This window comes from Arachis stenosperma, chromosome 1, assembly GCF_014773155.1.
Source record: "Arachis stenosperma cultivar V10309 chromosome 1, arast.V10309.gnm1.PFL2, whole genome shotgun sequence".
Taxonomy (NCBI): domain Eukaryota; kingdom Viridiplantae; phylum Streptophyta; class Magnoliopsida; order Fabales; family Fabaceae; genus Arachis; species Arachis stenosperma.
In genome coordinates, this window is record NC_080377.1 from 90,427,464 (window position 1) to 90,443,748 (window position 16,285).

The following is a 16,285-nucleotide window of genomic DNA, read 5'->3' on the forward strand; positions in this document are numbered from 1 at the left end:
AGCGCAAGGACCTTTGGTTGGTGTGCAAAGCTCACTGCATAAGTGGTGCCAAACACCTAGTACCTGGCGTTTAGCGCCGATAGCGAGATTTTGAAGGGGGACCACACGTGCAATAAAAATCAATGGAAGGCTTTATGATTTGATTTCAAATCAAATAAAGAATTAGAAAAATATTCATTAGGTTTTAATTTAAGTTTTAAATTAATTTCAATTAGGACTATAAATAGGATAGATATTCGCCCTCGTGGGGACAATGTTTTCTCTTAATTTTTCATTCCGTAATTTACAGTTTTTCTCCTAGGGTTTTCTCCACACAATGAGTCGCTAAACCTCCATTGTTAATGTTAGGAGATCTATTTACTTTGATGGATTTATAACTATTTGTTCTTCTACTATTTATTAATGCAATGATTTATATTTAAGAATTGGTTTCGTTCTTGATCCTATGGATTAGTGTGTATTAGAAAATAACTCTAATCTAACTTGAATTCCCTTGAATCTTAGAAATGTTATATAATTAGAATTATAGCTTGAAACCCATTCTCACAATTCCTTAATTATCTGGACTTAATGTGGTACGTGACATATAACTATATCATTTTTGGGTTTTTAGGGTTTGTGTGGTTGATAAATCAGAAATTGGACTTAACCCTCTAATACAATTGATTGATCAAGGAATTGACGGTTGGTTGGATTGGAGGAGTTTGAATTACTTAGGAATAGGAATTCAATCAATTAGGGTTTGCCATAAACTAAATCATTATATGATCTAGGTAGTTGACATTGAATATTAATCCGGACATTTAAACATCTCCAAAGCCATAATTCAATCCTCATACCGTTTTCTCAACCATTCACTATTTGCTTTTCTTAATTTATTGCCAATTATGCTATTTGATCCTCAAAACTCTCATTTCAACTTGTCTAACTAGAACAATTAATCAATCATTACTTGCTTAGTCCATAATGCTCATTAGTGTTGTACATCGTTATGGATAGTCCAAAAATCAAACCTATTTTTCGTTAACCAAATATTTAGTTTAGGTTAATTAACCAAATTAGTTTTACATGACAAAATCGGTTATTAACCGATTAGGAAATTTAAAAACTGGTTTTTAACCAATTATTAAAATAAAAATCGGTTTAAAAAAACCAGCTTTTATATAAAAAAATCGGTTTTGAATAAAAAACCAGTTTTTATATCAAAAAATGGGTTTTTACTTTTACACCAAAAAATTGGTTTTTATACCAAAAAATTGGTTTTTACACCCAAAAATCATTTTTACACAAAAATCAATTTTTTTACATACAAAAACCCAAATTTTTACCTTTTTTTTAAATTGAATTTTTTTAATCTAAAAATTAATTTTTTTCCTTTCTAAATAATACAAAAAACATTTGCAAATAATGAAATTTCTTCCATTGCATAAACCAAGCACTTCCAGTTTTCTTCAACACATTCCCTATTCAAACAAGGCATAGTCCACTCCACAATCTTCTTCACAAAACCAACATTGGAAAAGGAAGTATAATCTCTTTAGTAATCATATGTGTACTGATGGATGAAAAAATACCGGTTAAGAATTTCTAATAAAAACAGCGTTGTCAGTACAGTCTTAATCGACGAAATTTCCACTATCAATTTAAAAGTGTGTCACAATTAAAATTAAATAACTGTGATAGAATTCCAAGGTGATTTCCCAAAGAGTTGACACAGGGTGCCATTTATTGGTCAGGAATTTTTTGAGAAATTTTAGAATTGGGAAGGGGAAAATAAATGGCTATTAATTAAAGCAAGAAATAATGACAAAAGATGTTATATATTTGAAATAAAAGGCCTTGGCTAGGAGAAGATTAATTGGAGTTCCTATCCTTGTTGATTTTCCCAAGTGTAATAGCAAAAGGTTATTGCTGCCACTTAGTTATCCTCTAACCAATAAAGGAAAGTCAAGTAGGTAATACTAACTCTGATTTACAAGTCCTAATCACTTCCTTGGGAAGGATTAGAGTTAGTGAAAATGGGTTAGCCAGCCCAATTACAAATTAATACTTGAATATTCCAACTCAAGTGTTTCCAATTAATCCACTCCGAAACCAAGTTGGGAGCTCTACTCCATTAACATGAATGCAATTTTCACAAACATGTAAATGGAGTAGATAGGAGACATGGTAATTAGAATAAATGAATAAAATTAAAATTGGTACTGATACTTAATTAAAAGAAATTCAACAAGTAATGAAATTAAATATAAAAATAGTTTATTGCATTAATAAAATCAAAATTGACAAAATACAAGCATGAGTACAAATAACTAAATGGAAAACAAAAGAGTAGAGTGATAGAAAGGCAAACTATGACGATGAAAACTTCAATCGAAGGTAGTAGCAGCTCTCTCGAAATCCATCCAAAAGCAAAACTAAGAAATAGTAAGAATCCTAAGAGAAGTAGATTTTTTTCTCTCTAGAATTCAAAAACTAAAACAAAACTAAAGTAAAGGTGAAAGAGAAAGTCTCAGCTACATCCATACCTCTAGTCTACGTTTTTGGGCTTGAAAATGGGTCTAAATTAGCCCAGAATTCGCCCCCAGCGAGTTCTGATATGTGCAGCACGTGACGCTCTGTCACGCATACACGTCGGCCACGCGTACGCGTCACTGGTCGTTTGTGCTTGGCACGCGTACGCGTCGCTGTGAAATGCGCCAATGCGCATGCACGCGTCAGCCATGCGTGCGCATCGCTCCTCGCTTCTAATCTCTTGAGTTTCTTGTGTTCCTTCCACTTTGACATGCTTCCTCTTTATCCTTTAAGCCATTCATGCCCTATAAACCTGAAAATACTTCACAAACACATCACGACATTGAATGGTAATAAAGGAGAATTAAAAATTAACAATTTAAAGACTTAGGAAGCAAGTTTTCAATCATGGAACAAAATTAGGAAGGATTTGTAAAACCATGCAGTTTACATGAATTAGTGTATGAAGGATCGATAAAATCTACTCAATTTAGCACAAGATAGACCATAAAATAGTGGTTTATCAATCTCCACACACTTAAACATTAGCATGTCCTCATGCTAAGCTCAAGGAAACCAAAAGAGTGACGGAAGACAGAGGTGAGACCTATGCAATGCAACCTGTCTATATGAGTGTAACTACATGCTAAAATGCTTCTATCTACTTGGTTAAAAGTAAACAATTTCTCCAAGACAACATAAATATATTCAACTAATTCAAATCACACAATAAGATACAAGTAAACTTGCAAGAAGAAAGCTCATGAAAGCCGAGAACACAGAATTGAGCATCGAACCCTCACTGGAAGTGTATACACTCTAATCACTCTAGTGTTTGAGGGTCGAGTCTCTCGGTTCTCTACTAATCTTGCTGTCTAAAGCTTGCTTTTCTTCTACCAATCAACACAATTTAATGCCCAAGTACACGTATCAAGAGGTCTTTTCAAGGGTTGTAATGGAGTTAGGGTCAAGGTAGGAATGTATTTGGCTAAGTGGACTAAAATCTGAATCCTTGATTAAGCTAAACTTCTCACCTAACCTAAGACATTCCAAGTCATTATAATGCAAAACCTAGCCATCCATTAACTATTTTTTCACAAATTCATGCATCCTGATGTCTTTTAAGTACAAGTCATATGCATTAGTTCACTTATTGACCTTGGGGCATTTTGTCCCTTTTTATTTATTTTCTCTTTTCTTTTTCTTTTTCTCTTTTCTCATTATTCATTTTTTTTTCCAGTGAGTTAATGCATATGATTAATGTGCTAGATGCATGAAGCAGTGCTCAAACTGTTTTCACATTTTCATATAAGAAAATAAAATACCCAATTCCCTAAACATGCATTCCCCATTTCAATTTCCCCACACTTAATTCATGTGCACCTTACTAGTCTAAGCTAATCAAGGATTCAAATTAGGAACATTTATTGTTTTACGCTTAGAGTTAATGATGTGCTAAAATAAAGAACAAATGGGGTGATATAGGCTCAATATGGGATTGCAAAGGGTAATAATATGGTAATGCCATATGGATATGTAAGCTATAGTGAAACAGGGCCTCAATCATATACGTGTATGCATACATTAAACCATGGACATATAGAATCAAGCAAGATATAGATCACAATTCTAGAGAGGAAACACACTACAAGAAAAATACCCATTCAGCCACACTTTTTTTAAGCTACATTTAAAAAGCGTAGCCTATTCTTAGAATAGGCTACGCTTTTTCGCATGATGCCCTTTTATAAGAGAAAAGGAAACACTATTGAGGCATCACTTCAAAAGCGTCTTCTTAGATAGTTTAAATATCACTTATAAAGCGTAGCCAAATCTAAAAAGCTATGAGTACATTTTTTAGATCAAAGGGAGCGCTTTTAAAAAGTAACCCATTTGTTAAGTTTTGGGTGCGCTTCAAAAGTGTCTCCTAATATTAAAATACCAAATAAACACTTAAGCGAAATTTTGTTTGCCCTGTATCACCCTCACTCCCTCACTCACGCAATACACACCCTCCTCCTCACTCAACACACACGAAGAAATCAGAAAGCTAAGGGGGAGAACGGGAAGAAGAAGAGAGGAGAGGGAAGGAAGGAGAGAACGACGGCGGCTAACTGGCTAGGGATCTGCCGTCGTCGTCGTCGAATGCCAGTGAGAGAGAGAGAGCTCGAGGAAGAGAAAACGCAATGGGGGAGAGAAGAAAGGGGTGCTCCGTCGCCGCTGAAGCTCCACCGCCGCTGCTAGGGCTTGTTGCCGTCGCCGTTCTGCCACCGCCAGGCTGATGTACCGCCGCCGAGGATCTCGAATGGGATGTCTCACCGCCGTTGTGCTCTGTCGCCGCGCTGCCATCGACTGGAGCTCGTCGCTGAGTTGCTGCACCGTCTCCAAGCCGTTGCGTCGCCGCTCATCTCTTCTTCACCGTCGCCGCTCATCACCATGGTCGTATCCTCTGTCACCAGGTAAGCATTCTCTGTTCTGTATCCTCTCTTTCTCTGATTTAGGCAATTAGGGTTCTTAATCCTCATTGTCAAGAACAAAACACACGGCTCAAGTTGATGCAGCTGGGCTCAATATTCCTTTTGAAGAAGGCCCCCAGTGTTAGGTTAGCCACTCAGGTCCAATTTCTGTGGGGAAGGCTGTTTAATTTCATTGCCTGCTTCATAATATTTTCAGCCCTCAGTTATAATCTTTCTTTTATTCTCTTTTACTTACATCTGTTTTGATTAATTAGTTGACACTTGCCTCTGCTTCAAATCGAACAAAATATTTACCTTGAGAACCCATTTCTGCTATTTCCTATAAAGAAATCCATAGTTTTGTTTGATTTATTAGCACTCAACCATTCCACTTTTTTTAATGTTTATAGTTTATGACTTCAAATCAATATACCATTATGTAGATATAGAAAAACTTTAAGGGACGATGAACAAAGATTTTAACAGGGTCGCTATTCTATAGCATCTGCAGTTCTGCTCTTAAAGGTGAGTGATTAAGAGTCAAATTTTATTACTTCATTTTCTGTTTCAACTGGAACTGATGTCACCGACTGATTCTTTTTCTTTTTCTTGATATATATGTTTGTTTTTTTTTTTTTATTGTGTTAGAGGTGGATGCTTGATCCTTTACACTTGTGAGTTGCGTTACTCATTAGTGAAAGTAGCTTTTTGATGTTTCTCGATTAATTTGCATTCTAATATGGTATCAAAGCAAGTGTTGTTGTTTTTAATTGAAGGAAGGTACTGCTGGTGCTCTTAACTTGAACTATTTCTAATGATTAAGTGTGGTCATGTCTCAGGTGGCATTATTTAAGTTAGGGTTCTAATATCATTGTTGTGAATTCATAGGTTGAGCATGTGATGATTTTGGCTGCAAATGAGTTCATTGAGCTCTTCTATGAATTAGTAGTTTCCAGACTCAATCATTTCAAAGCAAAGGTGAAGTATATATAGGAGAACCTTTTTTTTTGTTATCTTCTCAATAGTATTAACCTACTTGAATGTCAAAATTGTAATGCCAGTTCGGAATTATTTTCAGGGACTGTCCAGCAGATAGCAGCCATAAGATTGGGAAGAATCACCAAGGAAGAAATTAAAGAGGTTTATATGAATTTTCTTTTTAAATTCATCAACAGAAAAATTAGAATGAAGATAGTGAAGTAGTTTGTATTGGCAATCTTTTTTCCTTTCCTAGCTTTGCATTTTGTTCCCATGAGAGTAGGAGTTTCCTTGAAGAATATTTGGAGTGTTTCATGAATTAGAAGTGGCAAATTTGCTTCCCAAGGAACATATTTGTTTCTCAAAGATTCCCTTGCTGAATAAATGTGTCACCATTTAAATAAAGTTAGTAGTACAAACAAAGTGAGGGTATATATGTTGTTGTTCTTGCAGGTGATAGCCGTAGCAGTAGCAATTGGTGTTGAAATACATGCAATTTTTCATCTTTCTTGCGACTTCCTTCGCCTCCTTCGTGCAAGCCCTCAAAAGTACAAGCCACACCTTGGTTCAGCAGAAACAGGATTAAGCTTCCTAAACCACTCAACAGTCTAACTGGCTTCAATGCATTTTGGTACTCACATCATCTCTTTGTCATTGTCTATGCCTCGTTGATTGTTCATGGAATCAAACTTTTCTTTACCAAAGAGTGGTACGAGAAAACGGTTAGTAACTTCAATTCCTTTTCCTTTGTATAAATTGCACTGACACTTTCCTGAGGTTAAAGTTATATACAACACTATTTTTTTAATGTTTGCATTGACTTTGTTAGTGTTGTGTTTATAAAAGAAATTAATACCACAGCTTACAATCTATAGAAATATTAAGTATTATATAACTTTAAATTGCACTAGAAATTCACTAGAAGCCATCGCAATTTACCCTTTTCCTATTTAGAATAAATGATCATTTTTAATCATAAAAGATCTAAGTGCTGACAATTTTATGCAGTGTGGACAAACCTTACCTGAATTGCTTTGAAAGTTGTTTTATTTGCTCTTACTCTGATGGAAAGTAACTTTGAAATTCTGCTTCTTTATGTTGTGACGTCAATGTCAATAAGTTGCCACTGGTCATGTCTAGTTTGTATCAATCAGATGCATCTTGATCTGGTTTTCTGCAATTATCGCCTAAATTTTAATTAATTAGATTGATTCATTCTATTTGAATGTTCTCGTGGATGATAGTATCCTTAAATCATCCTTTTACTAGTTGGAGTTGTTGATAAATGTTGGTTTCAATGTAACCTTAGTGGCTCATGAAATGACAAGGAAAGAGATTAACTAATTTATTAAGATTTAAGGATGGCACTTGTTTATTACTTGTCAGTTAATGATAAAAAGGTCAATGTACTGTAGAGAAAGCACTACTTATAGATGCTATTATAATGCATATCATTTTGTTGGCATAATGGTTCATACTAAAGTGACTTTGAGGATTATTTTCCTCTAATATGTTGTCTTATTGCTCATGACATGGAATATGATGAATCAGGAATGCACTATAAGTTCTGGCGTGGATTGTTCTTTGGTTCCTTTTATTGTGATTTATGGACTTATCATGTATGATCATGCTATCACTTCATATTTTGATGGGTTTCTTATTGTGCAGGGGTCTGATTTAGATAGTTTATTAGAGTAGAATAATGTAACATCTTCAGCCAAAATAATTGTTGGCTCAACACCTCTGAAGCAGAATCAGAAGCATGAAGGTAGTGCAAGGATTATTAGAAGCACACTCTCAAACAAGGAAATGCGCAGAAGTCAGTCAGCTAGGCCTCAATCGGAGCAGGCAATACCAACATCTGATCTACAAAAAGAAAGACAACCACTTCGTCCTGTACATGTGCAATTGATTTTGAAGAAATTTATTTTTAGAGAAATAAATTTAATTTTTAAAGAAATAATTTGTATTATTCCCAAATAGAAGATCTTATGGCTGCTAATTTATTATGGCAACCGAAATTTTGTTTTAGGATAATTTTTATTATTTAAAGAATATTGGATTGTATTATTATGTATTATTTTTATTTTATAATATTTTACTAATTTAATTAAAATGATAGGATTATATATAATTATATTATTAAATATTAGGTTTTAGAAAAAAATTATATATATATACAAAAAATAAAAAAAAACAATGAGGGATCTAAGGCTACACTTATATACAGTAGCTATAGTATACAAAAAAAAAGGGACCTAAGGCTACGCTTATAAAAAGTAGCTATGATATACAATGTGGGTACGCTTTACAAGTGATGCAGTAGCGTTGAAAAGCGTAGTCTATTCTGGAAAAATGAAAGTTGAAAAGCGTAGCCTTTGGTCCTAGACAGCATCACTTGAAAAGCGTAGCCTATTCCCAAACGCCAAAAGCGTAGCCCTTGGTGCAGAAAAGCGTAGCCTTTGAGAATAGGCAACGGCCGAATAGGAATCACCCTAAAAAGCGTAGCCGTAGCCCAAAAAGCGTAGCCGTAGCCTAAGGCATCATTTTTTTTCACTTTTGGCTACACTTTTCAAGTGTACCTGAATGGGTGTTTTTCTTGTAGTGACAACACACACCAAAATAAAACATTAGTTGATAAAATGCAACCAATCAAGTAGGCTCAAAATCTCACTGGTTTTGTGTGTGCGAGCTCTAAAACCATGTTCCAAATTAAATATCTTCAAACAAGTTTAACAAAAATTTTAATTTAAATTAGTGAAATGCTATAAAATAGTGCCTTAAAAAAAGAATTTATCACTCAACCAAGTAGTACCTAAATGCAAGCAACTACTACTCATGCAAGTTATTCTATCTAATAAAGAAAAATAAAATATTGGTGTTGAGAGAGAGAGAGAGATGTTACCTTCGGAAGTCAGTTACCGACCTCCCCACACTTAAGGCTTGGCACGGTTCTCCATGCCATCAGTAATGAGCATAGTGGGGTTAGGATCATCATTCCTGCTGGCCGGCTCGTCATGGCTCTTCATGATGTCATGTGAAGTGGAGTCTGGGGTATCTTTTTCTTCTGGAGGTGGGTGAGTGCTAAGAAAAAGCTCCTTCAAGTAGTTGTATCGACGCTTGTTACGGTGCTCTATTTGCTCAATCTGCCGGTCTTGCCGGTCGAACCACTCAAGGATCTGAAGGAGTAGCTGATTGGTGGATGGTGTCTATGGAGTGGATGATGGTGGAGCGGAAGAAGAAGGGGCATCGAAAGACTGGCCTTCAGTCCGGCTCGCGGAAGGTACTGGAGGTCTGATATACTTCCTATTTGGGACATACTAATCATCCCTAGGAATCATGGCCTTCATATCCCCAGCCCGATAGGAGACTCCAGCTGCAGATACCAAGTATGTAACCAATGCAGGAAAAGGTAGGTTGCCCGCGATCTGCACTCGTCCCATAGCCTGTCTGTTGAGGCGTGAAAGGTTAAGAGGTTGCTCTGTGAGGATGCACCAGATGAGAACGGCCATGCCAGCAGTGAGGGTGGACTAATGAGTGCTAAAAAAGATGTAGTGGGACATAATATGTGCCCACAAGCGAGCCTCCAAGGTGAGTGATTGGGGAGAGATGCTCTTGGGTCTAGCCCGGTGTTGTCTGTAGATGCAGCTGCTGTCAGGTTGGGCTATGACTCCAAGGACGCTGTCCCAATCGAACTGGTATGTTTGGCGCCCAAGCTGGGCTGCCTAATAGGCATCCAACCCCTCTGGGCTAGGTGGAAGATCCAGTACTCTCTGAATGGCACCTTCGGAGACAGGAACCTGCTTTTGGCGAACATAGACAGACTGCAGGGTAGGCAAGTGAAAGTTGGAGTAGAATTCAACTAGCCAAGAAAGATTGGCTTCCCACAGCTGCCTCCTTAAGAATCCCCACTGTTTCCTTTTAATGCGGGGCACCACATAATCAATGAAGTGCGTCGAAAGGATGAGGAGGTGCTCATTATGGTAGTTCTACTCTGCTAAGATGGGGAACATCCGCTCACAGTAACGGTTGGTGAACCGTGTGGAGTCCGCTTCAACAACTCGGATAGTCCTCTTCACCCGCTTAGTAGGTGGCTTGACTATTGTGGATGGTTGTGCCTTAGCCGGTGCTCTTTTAGTTCCTCTCTTTGCTGGTGTCTTGTCAGAAGCCTTCTCTTTTTTGGTGGCCATCCTGAGGAAGGAAGAAAGAGAAGGAGTGTCAAATATAGATAGCTAACCGGAATGAAGAGAGTTCAAGTGATAATGAATGCCAAAGAAAAAGATAATATCTTAAATACAAGGTAGCTATAACATGCAAGTAAGACATCAATTAAAATCATGAAGGCATATCATAACAACTAGATGCGAGAGGGTTAAAAGCATGCAAGGAACAAGCATGAGAAGCATAGCTCAAGCATCAATATCAACAATAATTATCACATGTAACAAAATAATGAGCACTTTTATGTTGACAATTAGTGACTAATATACTCAATACACATGGATTGCAAGGGTTGTGAAAAAGAGGCATTAAAGTGTAAGAATAAAATAGGAAAGAATTCAAAAATGCCATGAGAGCTTTTTCACAAACACTTGGTGTGCAATTAAAAAATAGGAAGGTAATTAATCCAAGCATATATGAGACCCAAAATAAAATGTCAATTGTCAAAGCACTCCTCGTAATATCCACAGGCTAAAATATAGCAAAATAATCACCCAAATAAAGCTCCAACACCAACATAAAAATGCAAGATAAAAGAATGAAAAAGGAATGAAAAATAACAAAGCTAATATAAAATTAAAAATAAATAAAATTGTTAAATGCAATAAATAAAAGTAGAATGAACAAGTAGAAGAGAGGAAGAAAAGAAACCTTAAAGAAAAGTTGGAGAGAGGGGAATAAATGGAAGTAGGAATGAGAGAAGAGGGGTAGGAAGAGAAGAAGAAAAGGAAAGGAAATCGTAGCTGCCGGAATTAGTAGTCTCCGGTGGTCGTCCACCGGCGGTGGTGGAAGAAGGGAAGAAGAAGAAAGTAAGAAGGAGGGAAGAAGAAGAATGAAGAGAAGAGAAGAAGAATTTGGATTAGGAAAAGAGAAGAGTGGAAGAATGAAAATTTGGGCGGCGCGCTGATTAAGTGACGTGGCGCATATGACGCGCACGTGTCGCCTGTGCGTACACCTGGGTGGGAAAAAATGCAAGCGACGCGTAAGTGTCGGTCACGCGTACGCGTGACCACTGTTCGTGCTAGACGCATGTTTGTAGCACCATGGCCGCACAACTCTCTGCCCATTTCACCAATTTACGTCGATTTGCATCCCACGTGTACGCGTTGGTCATGTGTACGCGTGGGGTGGCTTGTGCGCCAGGCACCCGTCCCGCGTGTTTCCAGCGTAACTCTCTACCCGTTTTCAATATAGAGCGAACCTCCATATGATGCGTGCGAATCGCAGACGCTTACGCGTCGGAGGCACTTATATAAAAGTAAAGGTAACCATGCAGAATTAGAATTTAACACTAATATAATTAAAATAAAACTAATAAAAAAGGAAGATCATACCATTGTGGGTTACCTCCCACCTAGCATTTTTCTTTAACGTCCTTAAGTTGGATGGTCCATAAGCTTAGTACTCTTCCTATGCTAGATCCTTCAAGAGGAAGATCTTCAGCTCCTTGTTGTTCTTCATCTTTGCACCATGATGCAGCTTCAGGTGGTGTCCATTGACTTTGAAGAAGGTGGGGCTTGAGGGGTGACTCAGGTGGACGACTCCGTATGGTTTCACCTTCTCCACCACGTAAGGTCCATCCCACCTTGACCGCAGCTTGCCTGGCATTAATCTCAGCCTAAAGTTGTAGAGAAGGACCTGATCCCCAGCTCTAAACTCTCTCCGCTTGATGTTCTTGTCATGCACTGCCTTCACCTTTTCCTTATAGAGGCTTGAGTTCTCATACGTCTCTAGTCGAAGGCACTCCAATTCTTGTAGTTGCAGCTTCCTTTCTATTCCGGCTCCTCCTAATCCTGAGTTGCTTTCCTTCACAGCCCAGTAAGCTTTGTGTTCCACCTCTACCGAAAGGTGACAAGCTTTTCCGTAGACTAGGCGGGACAGACTCATGCCGATAGGTGTCTTGTACACAGTCCTATAAGCCCAAAGCGCATCTGCAAGTCTAGCACTCCAATCCTTCCGATGAGGCTTCACAATCTTCTCTAGTATGTGCTTTATCTCCCTATTGGACACTGAAGAGAGAACTTTTGCATGGTCTAGAATTCAGAATAAATTCCCGTTGCAAGTATAGCTTCTAAACCAACAAAAGTCCTTTCTTACAAACGTTTTGGTTGTCACAAGTAACAAACCCCTAAATAAATTGATAACCGAAGTATTTAAACCTCGGGTCATCTTCTCAAGGAATTGCAGGGATGTATGTTCTTATTATTGGTTATGAGTCTTGTAAATTGGGGGTCTTGAAAGTAAGGAACAAGTATGTTAAATGATAAGAAAAATAAAATAGTAATGATAAAATAAACTCTTGGCAAGATATTAGAATCGAAATTCCTATCCTAGTTATCCTTATTAGGTGTGATGAGAATTGGGTTTTAATCCCATTTAGTTATCCTTTATTGAACAAAGGAAGGTCAAGTAGACTAATTAGCTTGATCCTCAAGTCCTAGTCAATCCTTGTGGGAGGACTAGCTTTAGAGCGATCTAGATCAATTAGAATCTGCCCATTTCAATCACTGCTGAGTTTGACAACTCAAGTGTTACCAATTACCTAACCAAAGCTAATAGTAAATAATCTAAATTAAAAATAAGGAAAAACAATCATGAGTCTGAAATACCTCAATTTATATCAAATAAAGAAAATCATAACATGAATGGTCATTAAACAAATAGAAGAGAAAATAAATAAATGAAAACATTGAACCTAAGATGAAGAAGATAAAAATATTCCTAAGTTCTAAAAATCCTAATCCTAAATCCTAAGAGAGAGGCGAGAGCCTCTCTCTTTAAAAACTACATCTAAATTATGAAAGTGTGTTATGATCTGATATGAAGTGATGATTTGAGTCTCTGCATGTTCCCTGACTTTAATCTGTGTTTCTGGGCCTAAAACTGGGTTGAAAAGCGGCCCAGAATCTCTGCCAGCAACTTTTGTAATTCTGCAGATCGCGCATGTCACGCGGCCGCGTCGTCCATTCGATCGCGTCACTCAGCATTTTTCGTACCACGCATGCGCGTTATCCACGCATTCGCATCGTTCGTGCAGCCTCCAATCCTCGCGGTCACGTTAGGCACGCGAGCGCGTCACTCTGATTTCTTCCATTTCGCGTGGTCGCGTGAGCCATGCGACCGCGTGACTTCTCGCTGGTCATCTCCTGAATTCCTTGAGTTCCTTCCATTTTTGCACGCTTCCTCTTCATTTTCTAAGGCATTCTTGCCCTATGAATCATGAAACACTCAACACACAGATCACGGCATCGATTGGTATAAAGGAGAATAAAAATATACAATTAAAAGATCTTTAGGAAGCAAGTTTTTAATCATAGAATAATTTGGGAAGGAATTGCAAATACATGCTAATCATATGAATAAGTGGGTGAAAATCTTCATAAAACCACTCAATAAAACACAATATAAATCATAAAATAATGGTTTATCAGACATCTCAGCTTGCCCATTGGTTTAGGGATGGTAAGCCGTCGCCACCTTGTCAATGATTCCATGTTTCTTCAGTAAACCTGTCATTCTTCTGTTACAAAAGTGAGAGCGTTGATCACTCACGATTGCTCATGGTGATCCAAAGTGACAAATAATATTATTTCGAACAAAAGAAACAATAACGTTAGCATCATCAGGATTGGGATTGCTTCCACCCATTTAGAAACATAATCAACAGCTAACAAAATGTACAAGAAACCATTCGATTTTGGAAATGGACCCATGAAGTCAATACCATAAACATCAAACATTTCATAGAACAACATAAGTTGTTGGGGCATCTCATCCCTCTTGGATTTATTTCCAAACCTATGGCATTGGTGGCAAGAGTCACAAAAAATATTAGCATCCTTAAAAAGTGTGGGCCACCAAAATCCGCAGTCCAAAACTTTTCTAGCAGTTCTTTGAGGACCAAAGTGTCTACCACTCTCAGAAGAGTGGTAGCCCTCTAAGATTGACTGGATTTCGGATTGGGGGCACACACCTTCTAATTATTTGGTTAGCACCACATCTCCACAAATATGGGTCATCCCATATGTAATACTTGGACTCGCTTTTAAGCTTGTCCTTTTGATGCTTAGTAAAATTAGGAGGAAAGGTACGACTAACCAAATAATTAGCTATAGGTGCATACCAAGGAATTACCTCAGATATTGCTTGCAAGCTATCTAATGGAAATGCATCATTAATAGGAGTGGAGTCACTTTTAATATGTTCTATGCGACTCAAGTGATCCGCCGCTAAATTATGGGAACCACTCCTATCTTTGATCTCTAAATCAAATTCTTGCAACAACAATATCCAACATATTAACCTTGGTTTAGACTCTTTCTTAGCTAACAAATATTTCAAGGCCGCATGGTCTAAATATACTACCACCTTAGTTCCAAGTAAATAATCTCGGAATTTATCCAGAGCAAAAACAATAGCTAACCATTCTTATTCAGTGGTAGTATAATTAGACTGGACACCATCTAGAGTTTTAGAAGCATAAGCAATAATATTTATGGGTCCTTATCTTCGCGTTGAGCCAGCGCCGCTCCTACCGCATAGTTTGATGCGTTGCACATGATCTCAAATGACCTACTCCAGTCAGGCCTTCTCATAATAGGAGCTTGGGCCAAGGCAACCTTCAGCTTGTTAAATGCCTCCATGCAATCTTCACTCAACTCAAACTCTATGTCCTTCTTCAGCAGACTAGACAAAGGCAGTGCTACCTTACTGAAGTCCTTGATAAAACACCGGTAGAAACCTGCATGACCAAGAAACGAACGGACTTCCCTCACAGAGGAGGGGTAAGGTAATCCAAAAATAACATCTACCTTTGCAGGATCAACAGATATACCAGTATTAGAAACAACATGGCCTAGAACAATACCTTGTTTTTACCATAAAATGACGTTTTTCAAAATAAAGTACAAGGTTTGAACTAACACATCTTTCTAATACGGTAGCTAAGCTATCCAAACAAAGGTCAAACAAATCACCATAGACACTATAGTAATCCATGAAAACTTCCATACAATGCTCAAGAAGATCTGAGAAGATACTCATCATTCATTTTTGAAATGTAGCCGGTGCATTACATAAGCCAAAAGGCATTCTCTTATACGCATATGTTCCAAAGGGGCATGTAAAAGTTGTTTTCTCCTGATCTTCTGGGGCAATATGGATTTGAAAATAACCAGTATAACCATCTAGAAAACAGTAGTGTGATTTACCTGATAGGAGATCAAGCATTTAATCGATGAAAGGTAATGGGTAGTGACCCTTGCAAGTGGCTTGGTTTAAGCGCTTGTAGTCAATGCACACTTTCCAGGAATTCTGCACTCTGGTAGACATGAGCTCCTCATGCTCATTCTTTACTGTTGTGATACTAGACTTCTTTGGAACCACCTGTATTGGGCTAACCCATTTGCTATCCGAGACTGGATATATGATATTAGCTTCAAGTAGTCGGGTCACTTTCTTCTTGACAACTTCTAAAATGGTAGGGTTCAACCGCCTTTGCGGTTGACGGATAGGCCTTGCTCCCTCCTCTAAAAATATGCGGTGCTCACAGACTTGAGGGCTTATTCCTACTATGTCCGCCAAACTCCACCCAATAGCTTTCTTATGTCTTCTCAGCACACTAAACAGACACTCCTCTTGTTGGGAAGTAAGCTCCTTTATAATAATCACTGGGAGCTTTTGATTGTCCTCAAGATATGCATACTTGAGGTGAGGTGGAAGGGGCTTCAACTCTATTTTCAGCTCATGGCTTGGCACTTGATCATCTGAAACCATTGGCGGTAGCAAGGCATCTTCAGTATAGTCCGAGGGCTTCCCCACACTTGCATCTTGCTCCATGGTCTTCTCTTCTACTGGCTCTTGGTGAACTTCACCCATAGTCTCATCAATAGTGTCACACTGGAAGATGGAGTGGTCTTCTGGTGCGTGTTTCATAGCTTCATCAAGGTTGAAGCTCACTGCTCTTCCATCAATCTCAAATGGCCTTCCAAGCAAGATGGATGAAGGTCTTCCGGAGTCACTGATGACAAGTCATCTTATACTAGTTGCACAAGCATTGTTCATCTCTTTCATTAGGTTTTATGCACTTTCTTGCACAATAAGTAAGTGATTAGAGT